General features: G+C 38.4%; 1 protein-coding gene across 1 annotated transcript in view; it reads right to left on the bottom strand.

Moving 5' to 3' along the window:
• The window catches only part of LOC137292149 (choline transporter-like protein 1), a 213,897-nt gene extending 194,966 nt beyond the window's left edge, over positions 1-18,931 (bottom strand). Inside the window, exon 1 of the mRNA XM_067823691.1 lies at positions 18,899-18,931. The gene's annotated coding sequence lies outside the window, so the exon portion shown is untranslated. The remainder of the gene's footprint in view (positions 1-18,898) is intronic.
• Positions 18,932-22,322: the final 3,391 nt, after the last annotated feature.

The following is a 22,322-nucleotide window of genomic DNA, read 5'->3' as shown; positions in this document are numbered from 1 at the left end:
ATTCTACCACAGAGAGTGGATAATCAAAGTCTACATTTACACGCAAGCAATTATTACATTAAATACAGTCTAATGAACATTCAGAAATTAGCCTGCTATTCAGTTTGCTTCAGATTATCAGTCGCAAACATCTATCAATCCACAATATCTATCAATCCCTGACATTTACTAATCTCTATACCTCTACCAGTTCCTAATATCTACCAATCCCCAACCTCTACCAATTCCTGACATCTACCAATCCCCAACCTCTACCAATTCCCAACCTCTACCAATTCCTAAAATCTACCAATCCCCAACCTCTACCAATTCCTGACATCTACCAATTCCCAACCTCCAGCAATTCCCAACCTCTACCCATCCAAAACATCTATAAATTTACAATATTAATAAATCTATAACATATGGCAATCCCTGGCATTTATCAATCCCAAACCCTTACCAATCTCCAAACATCTTCCAATCCCTGACAATATTTGCTGTGGAGGTTTATTCCTCCAGGTCAGTCTGCCAGAGTAAAATTGCTCTATTTCAGTTTATTGACAACCACCATATAATATTCAAAAAATCTTCAATTTTACATGACACAGAGAGGGGCAAATGTCTTAAATTTCATCATGTCAAACTTAAAGAGAGGAGCTGAGAAGCATTTCTTAGAGACTGCGTAATCTCTTGACTTTCATCGTTGGTAAAGTTTAATTAATATCCTGCCTAAATTGTCGACTTGAGCTGACCTGATTTACTTCTACAGTTTGTGTATTACAGCAAGCAGTCAAACCATAATGCTTTAAATAGTTTTTTATCAAAACTGATCTTGTTTCAAATTGTAAACACTTTAACGTTCAACATATTCATAACTTATTTGCCTAAGTACCTTAACATCTCATGATTTAAAACACCATTCAACAATTTACTATCAACACTATTAACATGATGATCTCAAGGTTTTTGAACACCTGTTCCTTCAGCTAACCCACTGAACTATGTTTTTTATTTGGACATGCATCAAAACATTCTTAAATCATGCCTGTTGCTCCCTGAGATATGAAGCAAACATCATAGACCATATCTGATAAATATCATGTCACTGGGTACCCAAAACCTTTTTCCTTTTGGTAAAACAGGCTTTTTGCTGTGACTGTTGCACAGAACTGATGAATTAATCCCAAAATGAACATCCTGTTTCTTTGATTCTTGATAAAACACTCACTACATTTACTGCATTTTTTCCAAAATGGCAAACGTCTGCAACCTATCACATTCAATTTGTTGACACTTTCCCATGATATAAGCCCTGAACATGAAGCTGATCACATGATATTCACCTGCTGCTTGGTTGTTTTCAGTTTGATCATGCGTTTTTGAATGACAGATACCTATCCACATACATTCAAGCAAGGGCAGCTGATGGAGAGTCAGATTGTCCGCCACAACACTGAAGTAAAAACTTGAAGTCTTCTTGGAGCTGGAAACACTGAAAGATGAAGTAGACGAAATGGGAATATAAATCAGGGAGTCGTTTTTTTCTCCAAAATGCACATTCGATATCTTTGTGCCTGAGTGACTACTTAAACTGAGTCTTGCGACTGTGATTGCTTGGGTTTGTGACTCAGAGACTGCTTGAATCTGAGGATGCGTGAGTAAGTTCTTGAGTTTGACCTTGTGAATGAGTAACACTGTTTGAGGGAGAGAATGTGTGAATGAATGCTACAGTTTGTCACTGACTGTATGCTAGAATTTGTGATTGACTGAAAGAGTGCTAGAGTTTGTCACTGACTGTATGCTAGAATTTGTGACTGAAAGAGTGCTAGAGTTTGTGACTGAATGATTGCTACAGTTTGTCACTGACTGTATGCTAGAATTTGTGACTGACTGAAAGAGTGCTAGAGTTTGTGACTGACTGTATGCTAGAATTTGTGACTGAAAGAGTGCTAGAGTTTGTGACTGAATGAATGCTACAGTTTGTCACTGACTGTATGCTAGAATTTGTGATTGACTGAAAGAGTGCTAGAGTTTGTCACTGACTGTATGCTAGAATTTGTGATTGACTGAAAGAGTGCTAGAGTTTGTGACTGAATGATTGCTACAGTTTGTCACTGACTGTATGCTAGAATTTGTGACTGACTGAAAGAGTGCTAGAGTTTGTGACTGACTGTATGCTAGAATTTGTGACTGAAAGAGTGCTAGAGTTTGTGACTGAATGAATGCTACAGTTTGTCACTGACTGTATGCTAGAATTTGTGATTGACTGAAAGAGTGCTAGAGTTTGTCACTGACTGTATGCTAGAATTTGTGATTGACTGAAAGAGTGCTAGAGTTTGTGACTGAATGAATGCTACAGTTTGGCACTGACTGTATGCTAGAATTTGTGACTGACTGTATGAGTGCTAGAGTTTGTGATAATGAGTGTTAGAGCTTATGACTGAATGAGTGCTAGAGTTTGTGATAATGAGTGTTAGACCTTCTGACTGAATGAGTGCTAGAATATATTAGTAGTGAATGGGTGTGTTCAAGAACGTCATCATCAGCCTGTCAGTAGATACCCACAAAACGAGATGTGTAATCTTGCTTACTGATGAAATAATCGCACAAGTGACTCTTCTTACTTTTTTTAGCAATTCTTCCATAATCCTAAACCAAGAACACAGCTTGATATGATAGTCCCGAAGATTGCTTTGCCTAAGCAAGTCTGGATAAACCCTCAAAATGCTAATAAACAACTGATAATAGTATCTGAAGCCACACTAACAGCTTGCTCTACACACAATCATTTTACACCCACAATCTGACATATGCAATCAGACTGGGTCAAACAAGAGCAGCTAAGTGGATCGTTAGGAGTCCAAACGAAAGTTGCTTTCCATGCAAAGACATTTCCCCTGTCGGTCTGAAGTCAATAAAAGTTTGCATCACTATTGCTATAACTTTGTTACAGACTATCAGCCATTGATTGCCTGAGTTCCACCCAATATGATGCCTCTCCCAAGAGTAATTCAGACTGTGCTTTTTGTTGTCAGCTAGTATCTGAACCATATTTTGTCCTGAAGCTTTATGACTGCTGTCATCAGCTCTTGTCTGAACCATATTCAACCTGAAGTGTTCTGCCTATTGTCATCAACTAGTGTCTGAATCAAAAGTTTTCTGCCCATTGTCATCAAAGTGTGTTTCAATCAAATGTCTAAACCTCCCATCAGCTTGTACCTGACCCATACGAATCCTGCCTAAGTCTCCATTCCATAGTCATCAACTTGTATCTGACCCATATGAATCCTGCCCAAAGTCATCAGCTTGTGTCTGAACCATACATCTCCTGCCCAAAGTCATCAGCTTGTGTCTGAACCATATGAATCCTGCCCATAGTCATCAGCTTGTGTCTGAACCATATGAATCCTGTCCATGGTCATCAGCTTGTGTCTGAACCATAAGTCTCCATCCCATAGTCATCAGCTTGTGTCTAAACCATACGAGTCCTGCCCAAAGACATCAGATTGTGTTTGAACCATACGAATCCTGCCCAAAGTCATCAGCTTCTGTCTGAACCATACATTTCCTGCCCATAGTCATCAGTTTGTGTCTGAACCATATGAATCCTGCCCAAAGTCATCAGCTTGTGTGTGAACCATACATCTCCATCACATATTCATCAGCGTGTGCCTTGTCTCCCATCTCATACTCATCAACAACTAGTGTCTGTATGTCTGACATGCTCCACCACGTCCTCTATGACGCTGACATCCAAACAGAATTGACAGTGTAGCAAAAAACATTTGCTCCATAAAATGGGGAGCAGGAAAAGAACTATGATTTGTTGTCCAGAACACACCAGAAACCTTCTACAGTGGCATTAAAGCTGAATCCTGATCATGTTTCCTGACATGTCACTACAATACCCTGCTCCCATGTCTAAACAAAGAGGTAAAAGACTACATCTTGCATGAGGTTTTCCCCTGTATACAACTCATCTCCTCAAACACAACTGAAATTAGTTCAGGGCAGTGTGAAGCAAAACTCGTCACCCAAGTGGTAGGCACCAGTTTTTTAACTAACCACATATGTTTAACATAGATGTTTTTAAAAGACATATATATACAAACAGAGGATGTTTCTAATCTAAAAAGATTTGTCAAATATTACGACAAATGTGTCTTGTTTTTGTTGTCAAAGGAAAGTTAATGCAGCTTGACTACAGGCAACTATCATCTTCTCTCACTTGGTAAAATTGTTTAAATCATTTTATGGTAGCAGAAAAGGACTGTCATATCAGCAAGGATTTTCAAAAAGGGAGACAAATTTGAACGATGAGTTGGAGACTTGCAGGAAAGATACAAACTTGAAGAAAAACTGCAAGTTTTAAATATCACAGTAATATAGAACCAAAAGTAAAATTTTAACACGCTTCATTCAACTTTCGATTTTTTTCCTGTAATAGATTTGCTCACTTGTCATTTTAAAAGCTTTAAAATAAACAATCATGAACATGTTATGAATATACTATGTTTACACTGACTTGTTCACGTTGTATTTAACTTTCAGCTAGACATACTGTAGGACTTGTTTTTGACTTGAGCAAACAACACAACAAATTGAAATGGATAAGAAGTCTGTGTCTGCATTAGTACTTGTCAAGTACATAAAAAGGTAATTAACTGGATATCAAATTGCTATTTTAGTAAGGTAATATCATTTTTATCTCACCTCTACTGTCTAGGTCCCGCAGGAATTAGTCTGTGATTGAAGCCATTCTACCATTCAAAAAACACTCAGAAAGTCTCCCCCTTGGCTCACTGAACATTCAGTTCTTCAGTATGATTTTTGAATCATACATTCAAGTATGCCCTTGATATGACTCTTTGGAAGGAATAAGTCAATAACTCCATCTTTGAAACCAGCTACTCCATTCATCAACTATTAGCAGGATAACCATGAAAGTCACCGTTTTGTGCCAGAAAGTCTTCTACCAATGCTGCATGATCAGAGCATTGTACATAGCCTATTCATGTATTTAATTTCTTCAGATCAAAGGAGATAAGCGGTGTATCTTTTCTCAAATGACCAATCACTATTCCCTTAACGATGAAACCACATAAGCCCACCATTCAAGCCCAGACATCAATTCCATCACCAAACAACACCAGACAAGGAACGAAAGCCAGGATTCAGTCCCATTGATGCCCTCCTGCAATGACTTGCAACATTTTACAAACACACTCACACAGATAAGAAATCCCTCAATTAGCTGAGTTTTGATTTGAATTATATCACTGCCCCTTCCTTTGGGAACTCAGAACTCTTCTAAAGGGGTCTCTATTGGTCAAGCCAGAGACTGGGCAGCTGATTGTAGACGGAAAGGGTTGGTCAGGTCAGGAAGCACCGGCAGAGGCTATGTCTGGACATTAACAACGGTCAAGGAAATCAGTGTTACTTCAGGGCTTTTTATTAATACAAGCCCATAGCAAGTGTTACCTTAAATCAAATGTAATTAGTTCTAACTTGGGGAATGTAAGTTCATCCTTTACTTAACTTTGGAAATATTACAGACAAAATTGGAACACTTTCATCATGAAGATTGGGTATTAGGGTTATTTTCTCTGATTGGAAGATAAGCCAGCAGATGGGGAATATTGATTTGTTGATGATGGGATTGAACCCGGACTATCGATAAGGCAAGACAACAGAGGCACAATTGAAGTAACCTTTCAAATCTTATATCGCATATTTTTTAGACTCTCAGAAAAAATTCTTTTGAAGCTTTTTTAACTAATAACACCAGCTGCTGTTGAATAACTGGCCAACTAGACAAGTGTGAGCAAACATCATTCGAAGACAGATACTTTAATACTGTTCTGACTGACAAAAAGAAAACTGGAAATTTTGGTCTATTTACGTCATTTAATTTAATGGAAAGAAATAATGAATTGCAAATTTACCACAATGATTTGTAGTTGCATAACCAATTTTCAGTGAAAACAGTGATTTCACTGTCCCACAGGTCCTCTTATAGCCTGTTTGACTTTATGTTAGACTGATGAATTGCTCACAGACAGGTGTGCGAGTAGTATGAGTGAAACTGAAATTTTATTTTACATGCTTGTTGATTACCTGGCTGTTCTACCAGCAAGTAGTCCCCTCTCATAAATCTGACACAAAAGAAATATTGTATAATTTGTTGGTAAACAACCTTTATATTCAAGTGCCCAAAATTATGAGAAGGCGAAGGCTTTAACACAAGACTATCCCCCCAACTCTCAAGCTTTGAGGGAATGAGCAGCAGGCAATGACAATAACATATATTTTGGCTTTCTAACAGACATATTGTTTCAACAAGTTTTCATACAAAGTGACACTTCTGGTATTGACAAAACAAAGCACAAAATTACATCAAATGTGAAGATTTGAACCTGCAAGGAAGAGATGTTGATAGATGCTTGTGCTAGACTCAAGTCTGTATAGTAGGTTCAGATGCTCTGTGTCATCTGCATCAACACAGCAGGAAGTTCAAGGTCAACTTAGCAAGCCAGGAGCAGACAACTGTGAACAACTTCTTCACAACTTCAATCATCTAATCAATATTGAGCGACAAAATCAACTAATCTGATTATCCATATAAATGTTTAGACTGATAACCAGCTCAAGCAATTTCCACATTAATACACACGCTGAGTGATCAAAATATTTATTCAGAAAAGCCTCTGACTTTTGACACAGGCATCAGAGAGCAATAACATCTGAATTGTAAACAGTAAATTGACTTTCTTCAACTTCTTGACTGCAGTCTCTCTTCAGTTCCCGTTCCTGAAGTACGCAACACAAAAGTGCTGTATCCTTATATGCATTGATGTTATGGCGACATGTACAGAGGCCAGTATGATGAATGATTTGCCAGAGAAACTTAACAGACTGTAAATGTCCATAGATGATCATGTTAAACTTAATGCTATTTGCATGACAACTTGTGTTATTAAATCAATGATATACTGAAACAGAACCGCTACAGTGAACCGTGACTATAGCAGATATTTAAGTATACATTATAAGTACTATTTCTTATATAACTTTTATCAGTCAGATATCACAATAAATATGTACCGCTAACAGTATTGCTACAGTGAATCATGATTGTCCGTAACAGGTATTACTGCTAGACACATATTAGATGATCATGCGGACTAAGCGCATTTGTGACAAGAGAGGCAGTACAACGAATTGGGCGAGTACACTTGGCTGCTACAGGTAGCTTGACGATTATGCATGTCCAATACATGCTAACCGTGACATGAAATCAACACCGCATATTCCTTCGAATGATAAGACTGCAATTTCAGGCATAAGATTCTGATATTCCACGCTAACCTTTAGTTAAGACGAAGACAAACAGATGATTGGGGCATTGACAAGCATTTAAGATATTCAACAATTTTGTTAAAAAAAACCCAGGAAAATGTCATTTGCTTCGTGAAATGGATCGGTGGTCCTAAACATATTTTCTCAGTATATTGTGTTGATTCAGTTCGTTGGGATTGTACCTGTTCCCAAATTGAGTGTGCTATAACAATTCATGCATGAACCGCACAGGGGAAAATGAACTTCTCGATATTTATGAGACAATCTGTCTCCCTCTTGTTTCAAGTGGATCTTTCTGTGGGGTGTCCCAAGTATGCAAATTGGGGTCATTTGTCAGGTCGTGGATCATCTTATATGTGTTTACCAATAGAACATTAAATGCATATTCAATATTTCTTTTATCAATGATATATGATAATGAATATATATGGCTATCAGAAACCTAGAAGGACAAATACACTTAAAGAAAAAGATTAGAATTCATGAATCATCTTCAATAAACCAATCCTTGCCAGGTGGTCAATGATGAAATCAAACAAATTCCTATCCCTGGTATTAGCTATTATGTCACACAGAAAACTGCACTCTAAAATCAATAGGTCTTGATTTCAGTACATGCTGAGTCCAAGAGCTGTAAGTAGTGGAGTCAATTTGTCTGCCAAGATAACCGTGTTTCAAACAATTTACTTCAAAAAATATATTTGTTTTCTTTGAATCATGCATCTTCTAGGATCTTCAAGGAAGAAAGCATAAACAACGTCTGACAATAATAGCTTTCAAGATTACAAGCAAGCTGTGATTATTATTGTAACACATATATTAATAAATTTAAACCAATATTCACATATATACAAAAACAGGCTGAAAATGAGTCCGTGAATTCAACAGTGATGACTAGATTTCTACACAAACAGATTTCAATCCGCTCACTTCCTCAGATAAACAGTACATTGTGCGGCCATTCTTTTTCAAGGACTTAGAAAACATCTTCAAGTCTCCAGCAAGCTCAACGTGCTCAATGCAGTGAAGCAAGCACACCAAGCCGAAGTATTGATTTTCTTATATCACAAAGATGTCTTTTAACCAGCAAAATATACATCATTTCCAGCAAATTAGACCATGAAAATATTCCCCGTATTTGTCATTTTGATACCATTATCTGCACAGTTCACATTTATCAAGTTTATTACCAAGGATATCAGGTTTCCATGGCAACTGGTGACCGATGATGCCAGTTTAGGATACTTTAAGCTGGATATGGATAACTATTCAAAAATCTCAGTTGTTTAGCATGCATGGTGCACAGTAACCAATTGAGCACTTCCATGTTGTTTCAAATTATTGGAGTTATTTTGCAAAAACAGCATTAGAATTAATTCATAAATGATTATTCAGGCATCAAATTATAAGATAACATCAAGGATGAAGAAAAACACTGGGACAATATCTGCCACAACTTTTAACATATGAAACCATTATTCAACGTAAATACCATGATCGCTTCATTCTAGGTAAAAATCGATTCCTGAAATCACTAGTCTGTAGGTCTACAGACAAAATAGCAAACCCAAATAAGATGAAATTAACAACAATTAACCTTTTTGGATGAAATCCCGAAGAAATTAGCCTGGCTTCCAAGACAGGATATTACCAAGTTGGAAAATGTCCTCATGCCCTCCTGGGAAATTTCTTCGATACTGACCAGATTACTTCCATACAGCTGTAATAGCAGCCATCTCATCAAAACTTCCACAATCCTCATAATCATGATAATAGTAATAACATCGTCATAACAAGCTTGATGAAACAGACCAGACTCAATTTTCATGATCACATATTATTTTGTCTTCACAATCCATCTTTGATAAAAGGTCATCAAAAGATGCCTTTTTAAAAAAATCCTATTTTCATTTTATGCACCGTTCCTTTTGGCTGATAATGAACACAGAGAAAACACTAGGGTAGGCTTATAAACTGATCACCAGTATGTGACAGTTATTGCTAACTGGTTCAGCTGAAAGTAGACCCTAACAGCAAAAAATATGACTTCAGTTAGTTCGTACAACACTGAAACAAAAATTGCTTATTTGATAATGGTCTATTGTCATAATAAATTTGACAAAAAAACGAACTTGAAAGACAAACATTCTTAAAGCAGATGTCGTTATGCACAGACACATAGATCAAGGAAGAGTATAAAAAAGTCTGGCTTGCACAGAGACTTGCATAGAGGTCTACACCAGATGACTGACAATGGAAGCTCATTAGTGTGGTTCATGAGCGTGGTTCACATGACTGTTTAAAATAAATCAGCTGTCCAGGAAACGGGTGGTGGGGTAGTGTGTGTGAAGACCTGGATTTGATTCCCAATACAGGTGCCATGCTTGGAGCCCATTTCTGGTTTCCCCGGCTGTGATATTGCAGGAATAGTGCCTAAAGAAGCAGTATAAAACTCACTCATTCAGTAAGTTTTAGTTTTACACCGCTTTTAGAAATATTCCAGCAATATCACTGCGGGGGAAACCAGAAAATGGGCTTCACACATTGTACCCATGTGTGGAATCAAATCCGGGTCTTCGGCATGACGAGCGAATGCTTTACCACTAGGCTACCCCACCGCCCCCCAAAATTATCTGGATGTAAACCATCAATGACTCATACTGGCCTATCTCTATCAATTTGCAGTTCAAAATGGGTTCCAACAGTGTTCAAAGACTTCAGATGCTGGAAACGCTTTGCTATGTAAAACTAAAGTTCTGCTATTTCGGTAGTTCTAATGACATCATATATCCAGCTATATTTATGTTTACTCTGTTGAGAGTGAATCCAAATCCGTCATTTAAAAGCACACTTTTAATGAGCAAACAAAAGTACATACTTGGAAAATATCAGTTCTTAAGGTGAGTTGTTGATCTACGTTTATGCATCATTTCAGATCTTCCTCTCTAACTGATTGAAATACAAATCAATCTGATCTAAAGTTAAACTATCGTACATTCTATGCTGTACTCAAGACCATACAGGTAAACCTAAGGAAAGAATGTTTTAGAGCTGTATCAAAAATTGTTCAAATATTATCAAAAGATGTACAGCTTAAGAGAGGTTGAGAAACACTCAAATTTTCATACAACTATAATTAAATATTTGAGTGTTTGTGTGACTAATAAGTGAACATTTATTTGTTATTGCCACAAAGCTCTGAACACAATAACATCAAACAAGTAAGGAGTGATCTTATGGAATAGAAACTTTTTATGATGTATTTTCTTCATTTCTTAGACTTTTTTAATTAGCATGTTTGCAACAAACAAGATAAATGTCTGACGAAGTGACCTGCCAAACTGTCTGTGTCAATCGTCTAATGCTATGTGCATGAGTGAGTGGGGTTTGATGACAGTTTCTGCAACATTCCAGCAATATCATGATGAAGGCACCAGACATGGGCTTTGCACATTTACCCATGTGGAGAATTGAACCCAGGCCTTTGAAGTGATGAGTGAACACTTTAACCACTAGGCTACCCCACCACCTAATGTTAAGTCATCTATGTACCAGAATATGTTCCTGGAGACACTTTTGAGGGTAATCAGAATGAAATATGCATTGTTGACATTGTGAAAAGTGATAGATTTAATACATATGAATGCTATATTTCTCCGATATGATATATTTCTCACGATCTTTACGTCATGGCCAGTGTATCAGGGTGCCATGTTGAAAGAGTTCAGCAATTACTTATGTGTCCTTTTCCAGGAAACTTAATACAGATACTTGTTCCTACTGATATCTTTTGCATTTCTCTGGTAAAGATAATGTTATGGGATGATATTTGTGCAGAGTGAGTGTTTGAGTTACCTGTCCTTGTTATGTACTTCGTAACAGAAATGTAACAGAAAATTAATACACAATGCCACAATGTGACAGAAAATTAATACACAATGCCACAATGTGACAGAAAATTAATACACAATGCCACAATGTGACATAAAATTAATACACAATGCCACAATGTGACATAAAACTGACAAAAGAAAAACTCTTTTACATGCATCTCTAAGAAACTTTCCTCAACAACTGTGTGTCTGAAAGCACTAACTAGCTGGAAAACATACATCTTTCTTAGTCTGACAGAAAAACATGAATGAAAGGGCCTAAATGTCAAATTTTTTCCTCAAATTGGCATCATCGGAACCAGTGTCCTAATTTCTAAATTAATATACACCTGACACTGCCACTAAGCCAGCATGATGACTTGTGAATGATAATATTCAAATATATCATTAATTTAATTCTTTTTACCTTTTATCGCTTACCTGAAAAGAAAAATCATTAAAAACAAGATATAACCTGTTTATGTTCTGACATTTGGATTTTGTGCATGCGCAATAAAGATATCTTTATATCTGTTGTCAGCATCAGCGCCAGTTGATTTAATGAGTGTTGAGTATGAAAGGCAGTTTGAACACTGTTTTAGTTATACTGCAATAACCATAAAACCAGGCCATAGACATTTGAAACCTTAGCTGGCACGGTTTACTGCCGATATGCCAAGGAATATATCATTTGAGGGTATCTGGTCTGACTGCATCAAATGATTTTGGTTTCAACCCTCCACATAACATTATTTCTGTCATATCACAACATGTCAGTTTAATATGGGACGAAAGTCGTTTTTTGTACATTGACATTTGCCACTCTTGGAAAGCCACAGGCGAATAATCAGGGAATCATGTGCTTTGAGCAAACTTGTCATCATAGTTTCCTGGCACACTAATGGGAAGTAACTCTGCACAGAAAAAGCAATGCCATAGCCTTGGTTGAAGAAAAAGGGACGAGATTTTCAAAGCTTAGTGCTCAGACAGTGCTAATGTTAGTATTGGGCACTTATGACTATCTTCACTCTAAGGGAGCTTGTAGGTCCAAGATCAAAAATAAAGGGTTCAGAAAACAATACTATATTATCACATTAGACTAAAAATACCAGTCGCTCTCTCTTACATCTCACACAGTGGGTAGCCTGAAGGTTTACCTATTTACCATCAATCCAAAGGCCTATATTCAGTTTCACACGGGGGTAAAAATGAAGCCCATTTCTGGTTTCCCTTTCCCCTGCCTTTATATTGCTGGAATATTGCAAAATCTGTGTAAAAGCTAACTCACTCTTTCACAAAATCTCACTTTCTCTGTCATCAAGTAGCATACTCGTCATGTTGAGGACCTGGGTTTGATTCCCTGCATGGGTACAATGTGTGAAGCTTATTTCTAGTGTTCCGCTTGTGATATTATGGGAATATTACTAAAAGCGGCGTAAACCCAACTCACTCACTCACTCACTCATTCACTCACTAAGCAGCAATAGCCGCACACTGTGGATGATTGGTAGCCATGATAGTAGCACCCACATCAAGATGGACATGTTTGTACATTTCACTCCCAGCAAAGCTACAACAGACCAGCACATGGTCTACATGTGCCCTAAACACACTATACCATCTGGGTTAAGGGCAGTACAACCTGCCGACAATGAGGCAGTGATGGGGGATCAGTGTTCTCCACAACAGGTGAAGATGAGTAAGCCACTTGTGTTCATAAGCAATAAATAGCTAGACATATAGGACAGATATAGTGTTTTTTGCTATCATCTCTGAGTGTCAGTGTGGTTCTATTCATCTATAAATAAAACTGCTCGGTTTGAGTTTTGCAGTTCACTGAATGCCCCTGAATACTCAATGCAGTTTTGTGCCTATTTTTTTAGGGCTGCAACGATTTGGCCAAACTTTCATTCAGTTCGATTTTTGATATACGACCCTCGATTCAATCATTTTCGATTGCACTCTTCATGGAAGTAAAAACATCGGATTCATTTTCTCTAAGAGTTCAAGTGAGTTTGCCCTTTAGGGCGATGTCTACCAACAACAATTCTCATTAGTCTGGTGTCAACACTATTTCAACACTTGAAACTGATTAAGATTATGTCCTCGCTGTGTGGAAAAATTTAAATAGATATTCAAATATCAAAGCGAAACAGTGATAATGGTTATCGAAAATCGAAACTGATGCGTCAGATTCGATTTTCAGTGAATCGAACCAAATTGCTGCAGCCCTATTTTTATGCCGCTTTTGCAATATTCCAGCCACATGATGGAGTGGGGACACCAGAAATGGCCTTCACACATTGCACCCATGTGGGGAATCAAACCCAGACCTTCTGCAAACCAGCAAAAGCGCTAATCACCAATCTTCCTCACCATCCCACAATGCAGTTTAGAAAGTGGTCAGTCATAAGTTACATTTGAGATGCTGGTGCTAGGCTCCAACAACACACAAAGTTGGCAATCTAACCCACTCAGCCAGCTTGGCATGCTCTAAAATGAACTGAATCAGGAACTGACTGGAGTATTCAAACCACCTCTGCAGTGTCCTCTACAACAGCAGATGGATAAGAAATGTACTGAGGTTCAGGCAGAGCACTGACCAGTTTATAACAGTCTCTTTTGGTCTCCTTTTCCATACTTCCTTATTAGCGAACTCAAGTTCCATGACATAGTGCAATCTTCCACAAACTGGTTAACTTCAGCAGTAAGTGACAACTTCCTAGTTCATTGGACCCTAATTAAGCTGGCTAGACACAGATGGATAAGGCATTGCTACTTGTCAACTCTAACAAGGATAAGTTCACTGTAACAATGGACAGGTTAGGTCCACCGTAAACAGACATGGGTGGACTTGTTGTAATTATGGACATGGGTGCATTCATTGTAAACATGGACAAGGGTGGGTTCATTGTAAACATGGACCTACGTGGGTTTTTTTTTTGTAAATATGGACGTGGGTGGGTTATTTGTAAATATGGACATGGGTGGGTCCACTGTAAATATGGACATGGGTGCATTCATTGTAAACATAGACAAGGGTGGGTTCATTGTAAACATGGACATGGGTGGGTCCACTGTAAATATGGACATGGGTGCATTCATTGTAAACATAGACAAGGGTGGGTTCATTGTAAACATGGACATGGGTGGGTCCACTGTAAATATGGACATGGGTGCATTCATTGTAAAAATAGACAAGGGTGGGTTATTTGTAAATATGGACATGGGTGGGTCCACTGTAAATATGGACATGGGTGCATTCATTGTAAACATAGACAAGGGTGGGTTATTTGTAAATATGGACATGGGTGGGTCCACTGTAAATATGGACATGGGTGCATTCATTGTAAACATGGACAAGGGTGGGTTCATTGTAAACATGGACCTAGGTGGGTTTTTTTTGTAAATATGGACGTGGGTGGGTTATTTGTAAATATGGACATGGGTGGGTCCACTGTAAATATGGACATGGGTGCATTCATTGTAAAAATAGACAAGGGTGGGTTCATTGTAAACATGGACTTAGGTGGGGTTTTTGTAAATATGGACATGGGTGGGTCCACTGTAAATATGGACATGGGTGGGTCCACTGTAAATATGGACATGGGTGGGTCCACTGTAAATGTGGACATGGGTGGATTCTTTGCACATACTGGACACAGTGAAAACAGTGAAGGGTTGGCTCACAGTAAACACGGACACAGGTGGGTTTGCTGTACAGATGGAAAATGGAAGGTTTTATTGTAATCCATCTCCTGCATGTTGTTTATGGTTGTCCCCTATACGTTTTGCATGTCAAGAATGCAAATATGGCTGTGAACAAAACATCCATTGTACTATCAGATACAGGAAGAAACGTTACCCTGAAGCATATAGGCACCATGATCTGTGGTCTTCAGCATGATTCATAATACATATTGACAGGTACTTTGATAAATGATCAAACAAAGTACATATTTTAGGCTTTGACAAAACTTTGCGATGATGTAAACAGTGATAAAAGTGAGCTTGAAAGGTTGCCTGAGTTTTTCATATGATCTTGGCTTCCCTGCAATAGACTCAAAACTATTAATATGGCCAAGATGATGCTCTCTCTTACTGTTTATCATTCTGTTATTGTTTAGTCCTTTTTCTGGAACATTGTCTCATGAATAATGTATTGAGATGTGTATAGTAACACGGGTCTCCAAGAACATACATGTATACCACATAGATACAGCAACAGTGCAGTAAAGCCTCGTTTTAACCTTTTCCCCAATGATTTCCACATCCAGTTTCCAGGACTACTGATTGGCTTGCTTACAATCAACACTGACAAACATACAATCATTAAATATACATTGATGCAACACCTGAGTGAATGCATGTTTTGCCTGAAACAACAACTAAATGCTTCAGTGAACATATCAACCTCATGTCTTGACTTATTTAGATATTTCTCAACATCGCACTACGTGAATGTTCTGCAACAAACGAAACAAAGGTCCAGTGGGGTATACAAATGAATCATTCATTATACTCTGTTATACCCCAAGGACTCATAGTAATTGCCTCACCACTGTCTCCAATCAAATTTTAAATTTGTAAAATTCCTTTGAGATGCCAAGTAAACTTGAGAAACCGTACTTGAACTTTTCAAGAAATGTTTCACTGCTTGTGCCATATCAATCTTGATCCATTTTATTGGTTTTTCTATCGACCTCATTAGCCTGTACAGAGAGTTCATTGTAGCATTTAACTGTAACAATAAAGTATAGATTGTTATAGATCAAAATAATTGTTCCATGTAGGAATTATACCATATGTTGAATAACGTTTCTCAACAAGGAAATGTTGATTTCATGGTGAAATGAACAAACACTCAACGTTGATGACAAGCTAACAGATCGTGACAATCGTTTTGTTCAGGTGGTAACCCCACGAATACCAAGACCTGTGTGGTATATAAGCATGTCAATATCATGACGGTGTGAAATATCCTGTGGAGTGGCCTGTGGTATATAAGCATGTCAATATCATGACGGTGTGAAATATCCTGTGGAGTGGCCTGTGGTATATGGTTGAGTAAATTATAGATAAACAAAGTTTAGTAAAAGTTCATAACATTGTGTTTTCATCAGTAGATAGTGAGTGAATATAGGTTCACTATGTTTTTACTTTTAGCAATATTCCAGCAATGGGCTTCACACGTTACCAATGTGAAACTCAGGTCTAGCAGTAGACAGAATTCAGTAGAAGTTCATAACACTGTGTTTTAAGTAGTAGATAGTTATTCAGTTGAAGTTCACAGCATTCTGTTACAGAAACAGTCAGTTGTAAGGCATGTATTACTAATTGATGTAAACACTGGCGTCAAAGTTATCCTATTTAGAAACTTATGAAGGTCCACTTTAGAACTAAAAAGCGACTGTGCTTGTTGTAAGAGGTGACTAGCGGGATCGGGTGGTCAGGCTCGCTGACTTGGTTGACACATATCATTGGTTCCCAATTGCGCAGATTATGCTCATGTTGTTGATCACTGGATTGTCTGGTCCAGACTTGATTATTTACAGACCGCCGCCATATAGCTGGAATATTACTGAGTGCGGCATAAAACTAAACTCACTCACTCCCACTTTAGAACTGGGCCTAGATTTTCGAAGCTCTCTGAACATGAAGATAGTTGAAAGTGACATCATTAACATTACTTTGCGACTATCTTCGTTCTAAGACAGTTTCGAAAATCTAGGCCCTGGTCATCAGACACGGGCCTTATAGCTATATCAATGCTCTTGCAAGTTGCATGTTATACCACCACTTAACATGCTTAAAATTGTATTACCATCACATTGTGTACTGTCATTGTAATTACTAGGCAGTTTCTTGTATTTATTTCTAAACCTAGTTAATTTCATTATACTAAAAGATGTACTTGTAATTTGTTGGTTTTAAAATGAATTCTTTGACTAGAAAAGTTTCAAGTAACTCATTGTTTCTATGAAAGTAGTCAACACATAGCCACAAGAAATATATCGGCTTTGTCATCTTTGCTTCCTGGGACAGCATTATGGTTGACAGATATACATCACAGCCCAAGGATGATATTGACCGGTTCATGCACCCATGTGACTTGGCAATGAAATGTTGTTTATTTCACCAGAGACAGATCATATTAATAATTCACTGCAACACTAATTGGAAGCCTCTTGCATTTTGTATGTTTTGTACTATGTAATTAGTTGTGCAGTAGTGAGAAAACAAACATCTGAATATACAAAGAAAGCTGTCTGATTCAAAACTAGCAATATCCACATCATGATTAAAGAAAAACATTTATGTTTTGGCTAGTATGTCACGGAATAATCTGTGTCATTAACAATAAATCCATAATTAATTTTATTTACACCATAACCTATTTCCATAAACAAAACTTCAAACACTCAATATCATAATGGATTAAGACACATGAGTGTTTACTTATTCATACTGATTATTTGTTGTTGGGTGAATGTGGAATTAACTGAAAATATATACAGTAGCATCATTTCTTCGCCTGATGGAACATCAAAGAAAAGTTTAAGTCATTTCATATGTGTGAAATCATCCATGATTGAGCCATTAGCTTTGGATATAATGTTGACTTCCCTTCGATTTTCTGTGTCCTCTCAAGCATCAACAGCCTAGCTATTCATAATTTATGAATTGGGGGACATTCTCACCAACATGTGGGAAAGCACATGAAAACACTGTCATCATCAAAATAATAAGTGAACCCATTTGCTGTCAATCAAATTGCAGTTTCAACCATGAAAAGTTGACAAATCATGAATAGGCGGGGCCAACAGTTACATGTCATAATAACCTGTTTAAATATGAGTGACTTAGTCAGCTTGGGGCATGTCAAGGAATATGTATTCCAGCTATGACTTGTCTGCCTTGGAGTCCAGCACACACTAGGGCCACTATTCACGAAAAATCACTGATATTATCCATGATCAGTAACAGAGCAAGCTGTCACTCCAGTATAAACAGTCAAATGGTACATTCATGGAAAATCAATCAGATGTGTTTACTTTCTCTCAGCCTGCGCTCCAAGACGTGGCTACTCGCAAATACTCAGACCAGCTGGAGAGTGCTTCTTTTCTCCGCTGTTTCCTCTCAAACTCTTTATTTCCCAAGATCAGCAACTATCTATATCACTTTCACGTACTCGTCTCGCCATGCAATAGTCTATAATGACCACGTATTATACGTATTCTCGGCTCACTGCAGCTATTTCACAACGACACGAATTTCAATACATGCACAACTGTGGCAGCAAGTGCGCGCGGACGTCGGAGAGAGATGCTCTCGGCTGAAGTAGGTTGCAATGCCGACACGCTAGGTCGTGTTTTAACTATCTTTTCCTATCGAACACATACCCTTTCCAAAACAAATACACAGTTCAAGATGATTTGGAACATAATCATAATGCAATGACGCTTGTTCCAAGTCATGTGCGCCGTGGTTTATACCGCTGTCTTGATGTAAGCTTGGGTGAGATTTGACAAGTAGCGAGCGATTGACAGCGCGATCGCTGCACTGCACGTGAGGTGATGTTTGTCGAGTTTAGGGCTTTCTTTTCGCCGAAAGATGATAAATACACAGTAGAATCCGAAAATATTGCTTCGAATCATGCAAAGGAAAACAAGCATAGTCCTTACCGTGTATTTTGCTCGATCTGACCTGGCGATAAAATCCACCGAGATATCTCATTTATGTTTGCCAGAAAGCGGAATCGATGTTGTAAAGCTGGCTCACGCGTTGAGCAATGTCGTAAAAGGCGCCATGAGCTGCATGTTGTTAACGTGCTGCGTGCTATTGCATAATTTGACAAAATTCGACAAATATTAAACCATGCCATGTGTAAGTATCAGATAATTGAAAACGTGCATTATCAGCCAAAGAAAGGACCTGTAATAAAGTAAAATCTGTCGACTCACGATACATGTACATGTTATATGTGTGTTTTCTTGAATACTGAGTGAAAAATAATGAAAGAAGAACTGATAAGTAATAAGGATATTATTAAAAGCAAAACTGATACAAGAAATATTATGAATTTGATTTGAACTGAACGCTTGGTAAATGATTTAAATTAAACGTTCAATTTTTCTTGAAAAGAGAAAGAGAAGTGAAACGGAAAATCCATCAATATTCATTCACAAATCACCAACAACGATCAAAATAGTGTCATACAAATATATTACCCTTTCCACAGACAGCGCGTCTTCATATTGGACGCACTTACACAAACTACATACCATTTGCCATTAAGCATAAAGTGTATTTTCAAACGGATACCTTTCTGTTCTGATGTCCACTCTCTGAAGAACTGCTCGGTGAGGGACTGTCAGTGTCACGCAACCCTGTGGCTGTCAATTTCCTCAGCAACAGAACTTAAAGGTGAGTTTATCGCAGAGCCAGTTCAGTGAAAGAGTGATTGCGCTAAGTTAATGATTTTATCTCCTCTTCTATAGTCCTTTGATGTGTAGGCGACCCAGCTCTATGACTCGCTAACACTAAAACATCCATAATTGGTTTAACATATGGACGATACATGCATTGATTTTAGTTAAATGTATACATTATCAACCGAATAAATCGATCCGGTGTTGGGAGTCTCGTTAAGAAAACGAAAATATACCCAGCTGAAATGCAACGAAATTGAATGGGCGTTTTGTCACATTCCGCTGAAGTCGTTGAAAAAAATGCTTGCGTTGGATGTCCTCTTTAAGCTGCCCCGTTCGACAGGGAGATGACGAATAAGGTAAGCAACTCGACGGTACCAGGTGTGAATACAGGTTCCCGGTCATGTCAGGACATGTGCTGTTTGTCTGTTTGTTTCTTTGTTTGTGCGCCTCATTGAGCAATATTCTAGCTGTATGACGGCGGTTACTATACAATCGAGTCTTGACCAGACAATCCAGTGATCAGCATCATGAGCATCGATCTACAAGATGGGATATGATGACTTGTGTCAACCAAGACAGCGGCCTGACCTCTTGCGACAAGCATTGGTACGCCCAATTCCAGCTCGGATTATCGCGTGTATCAGGTCATACCTGTTGAGACGCCGGTTCATGATTTTTATGTTTGTTCGTGATGCAGGTCTTCAGCGCTTTCACCGCTTTGGTGAAAATGCTGACCAACCCTGGAACATAATCAGAGCAAACAACGGGTTGGGACACAAGGAAACAAGATTTTAGCTCGACCATGTTCCATACATTCATTAATGCAACAATTGACTTTGCATAATATGCCCAGGTGAACATGCTCAGTGATGGTACTGAATAGATGAACTGTGATATGTGTACAACAGAATTAATCTTAGTTTGAAGCCTTTTGCTAGACTAGCGCCTTGTCCATGAATATATATAATTTGGACAGTAACAAGTAAACTCACTAACATTGAAAAGAAGCCTCAGGGAGACCACAGATTTAGCCCGAACCTGTGAAAATCCCACGTGACTTGTTTCATATAGGGCTTCAGCATTCCAAGGAGGGCAAGGCTGTTGGTAAAATAATATGCTTCAGGGACTATGTGACTGTATACATGTTTGGTTATGAATTAAATTAACAATACGATTGGCTTTCATTTTATTGTAGTCCGGCAATGGCGAACGCTGACTGGGTTCCTGTCTACCAAACGTGTACGCTCAGTGCATAGAGCTTGGTCACGCCAACACAGGAACCAACCAGGGCTGTCACTGGCTACGTGTTCACTATTCAGGGTCATCTGGAGATGTCACAAGCCTGATATATGACACTCTCTTACTGTTTATTATAAGGAAATAACCCACAAGAACTCGCCCTGAACTTTCCACACTGAACTGAACCCATTCTGATTATGTGTACGCTCGTGGAATATGAACATAATGAACTCTAAACGAAACCACAGGCGGTTAATTTAACCTATTAATCACAATTACCCGTCCTTGTAATAATACACGACCAGAGCTAGCCATGAAATCACATCGCCATTCCATAACAGCAAATTAGCATACAGTCGAGTCTATTTAAGACCAGGACCGCCTCAAGTGTCCAGTAGATATGGTGTCTGTGCGGTGCCTGGAAAGTCGGTGTTTGACCCCAGGTCGTGCCACACCCAGAAACGTTAAAAGACGTTTAGACAAAAACAAAGAAATCCCTTTAAAGTATTAAAAAAACACGAAAACACCCAAAATCAAAAACACCCGCAGAACGTTTCTTCAAGTTCGAAATACGTTTTGGAAACACAGAGGGTACACAATGGCGACATACTAAAATTTAGAAAAGAGAACCTTGACCCTTTCCTAGCAATTCACATTACAGCCGACAAATGGGCAGTGGGGATGCTCCGTGAAGACCATTTCCGGTGTCCCCCGCCGAGACATTCCTGGGATTTTACTAAAAGCGGCGTAAAAAGACACTGAATACTCCCACTAAAGACTATTTGTCTTAACCCTGACTGTCTTGAGGAAATGGTATTTGTAATGGCTTTCTCTGAAATGCCGTTCTGTTCTTTCCTAGAACAGCTTGCTATGCTTGAATGCAGGAGGATGCTGAAGTGTAGGACTGAGAAACCATCAACATCACGTTTTGTGCAGACGGTCTGGTATGTATTATGAAATTCTCACTCAACACCCTTGATAAAAGACAACTCGGATGAATTCTGAACTGCTTACATTACATTGACACAGGTAACCTTCAAATACCTCTATGATGTTTAACCGACAGACGTAATCCATTTTCTCCTGAAATGAAAAGTGAGCACTAATAGTTTTGCCGCCCATGTTGCACCTACAGTGCCTTACCTGAATGAGTAAGTCAAGCTCCAGGTAAGACAGTAGGGAACGCTGCGGGACTCGAACCAGGTATTCTCTCCATGTGTTATCTATTGTTGTAGTTTATGAAGTTGTAGACTGTAACAAGAGATATGGAAAGTCTCGCCGTGTCAGGTGTCGTAATTCGCCCACACAGGAACGCATAGATGTGAACAGTCAAACTCAAAACTAGAATGAGTGGGAGTTCTAGCTCCCAAAATTGTGAACTGTTCTGGGTTCCTTTTGGCCTAAGTTCTTGCTCCCAAAATAATACAAAAAAATG

The sequence above is a fragment of the Haliotis asinina genome, chromosome 7, assembly GCF_037392515.1.
Source record: "Haliotis asinina isolate JCU_RB_2024 chromosome 7, JCU_Hal_asi_v2, whole genome shotgun sequence".
Lineage (NCBI taxonomy): Eukaryota > Metazoa > Mollusca > Gastropoda > Lepetellida > Haliotidae > Haliotis > Haliotis asinina.
The sequence above is the reverse complement of the archived record's forward strand: the minus strand, read 5'-3'. Positions and strand labels throughout refer to the sequence as shown.